General features: G+C 45.9%; 1 pseudogene; it reads left to right on the top strand.

The window, feature by feature from the left end:
* The window catches only part of LOC101647847, a 30,582-nt pseudogene that overhangs the window by 25,987 nt on the left and 2,292 nt on the right, over positions 1-2,303 (top strand).

The raw sequence follows: 2,303 nt of genomic DNA, 5'->3' as shown, positions 1-2,303 counted from the left end.
TTAAGTGGAGAGGTAATATTTTGAGAATGATGAGGGCAATGAATGTACAAATGTGTTTTACACAATGATGTATGTCTGGCTTGTGATAAGAGTTGTATGAGGCCCTAATAAAACGATTTAAAAAAAAGATGAAAAAAAAAAGAATATTGAAGAGTAAGGATGTTACTTTGAGGAATAAATTGTGCCTGACACCTAAGCTATGGTATTCTCCCTTGCATTATATGCATATGAAAGTTGGACATTGAATAAGGATGACCATAGAAGAATAGATGCATTTGAATTTTGGTGTTGGAGAATGTTGAAAGTACCATGGACTGCTTAAAGGACAAACTGATCAGTGTTGGAAGAAGTGAGGTCAGCATGCTCCTTAGAGACAAGGATGGTGTGTTAGTCAGGGCTGACTAGAGAAACAAATTCATAGGCACTCATATGTGTATAAGAAAAAGTTTTATATAAAAGAGCAACTGCATATTGAGAAAACATCCCAGCCAGTCCAGATCAAGTCCATAAGTCCAATATTGGCTCATATGTCCAACAGCAATCTATAAATTCTTCTTCAGACTCATGCAACACATGCAATGATGCTGAATGCTGGAAGATCACAGGCCAGTGGGTGCAAAGTCTTGTGGATCTAGTGGATCGAGGGTCTCCCCGTGGCTCCTCCAGCTCCAGGGCTCTTGCATAGCCCCATGTATCTTCTCACAGGAAGATGAAGCAGAGTCTGTGTGTGTATCTGGCCTCCAGTGAGCTATTTATCTCCATAGCACCTCCAAATGAGGTCATCAAGTTGTGACCTGATTGACAGGCTAGATTCCACCCCTTCACAGGTTGACACCAGATTATGTAACTGCCACAGATGGCAAGCCTTGGTCTTACAACTTTGGGCATCTTGTCAGGAGAGACCAATCTCTAGAGAAGGACATCACGTTTGGTAATGTAGGGGGGCAGTGAAAAAGAGAAAGGCCCTCAACCAGATGGATCGACACAGTGGTGGCATCAACAAGCTCCAAAAAAGTGTGCGGATGGTGCAGAACCAGGCAGCGTTTTGTCCTGTTGTGCATTGGGTCACTGTAGGTAGGAGCCAACTCAATGGCACCTACTAACAACCACAACATGATTGAGTGCGGCTGTGGTTCTGGGTTTCTCCAGATGCAAGGATGCCCCAGGGATTTCAGAGAGGCTATAAAGAACCGATTTAAGCATAGTGCCCATGGCCTCCTACCTGCAGCCAGTGCCCCACAGAAGCCAGTGGTGTCCTGTACCCATCCTCTTCACAGCCCAACCCCTCTCCAGAGAGACCCAGGTCTGCTCGGGCCACAGTCACCCTGGAAACACATCGATTGGACAGACTGTGGCCATTCCTCAGCCTCTCCAGCGGTCCCTGTCTGAGAGTGACGCGTTGTGTGTTGGAAAGGACAGCTTCATCGAGCACGATGCCAGCACCTCTGATTTGCGGCTTCAACCACATTGGCAGAATGAGATGGAAGAAGGAACTTTTTGGCCATGCTTTGAAACTACGTTGGGCAACAGGGAGGAAGAGGAAATTGACACACAACTGCCGTCCAGCTGTATGGAATCGGGAGACAGCAGCACTTGGACAGATGCTTCAGGACAGTGATGCGCTGTGTGCAGAGCCGCACAGAGATCAATTTCCATTGTTGCATGCAGTGAACAATGAAGAAGGTGAAAATATTTTGGAGCAAGATGGGTTTCTAGACTTACTTCTCCCTCAGTTGTGTCCACCAGCAAAGATGGCAAACATTCGGTTCTGAATTCAAACAATTAAAAGTCCCCATTATATGAAAAGCCTCCACCCCTCCGCCCCAGGTATAACTGGCAGAACATGTACACAATGCATATAACCAAGGAAAAGTTGGGGGAACTAAAAGAAGAAAACTTGCTTCTAAACAGCACAAATCAATCTCTTATCCCCAAACTAAGTGTGATACAAAAAGCAGGGAAAGGACTACAATCAAAATTTATGAAAATGGAAAAGGAAAACAGAAGGTTGAAAACGACTGAGAAGGTGGCACCCAGGAGGAAGGGGCTGTGCCTCCATGACTGTCTCTAAGAAGATAAGCGGAAGAACTGGTGGATGAAAGTGACTGTCCAAGGAACTGAAAATCCAGGGAATCCAGGACGGATGATCCCTACAGGACCAGTGGTGTGAGTGGTGAAACAGGGAGGGTAAAGGGAGAATGGGTAGGAAAGAGGGAACTGATTACAAGGAACTGTGTGTGACCTCCTCCCTGGGGGATGGACAACCAAAAAGTGGGTGAAGGGAGATGTCGGACAGGGTAAGA

The sequence above is a fragment of the Echinops telfairi genome, unplaced genomic scaffold (genome assembly GCF_000313985.2).
Source record: "Echinops telfairi isolate 266 unplaced genomic scaffold, ASM31398v2 ScPeMD7_2291;HRSCAF=2852, whole genome shotgun sequence".
Taxonomy (NCBI): domain Eukaryota; kingdom Metazoa; phylum Chordata; class Mammalia; order Afrosoricida; family Tenrecidae; genus Echinops; species Echinops telfairi.
This window is presented reverse-complemented; position numbering and strand designations above follow the sequence as displayed.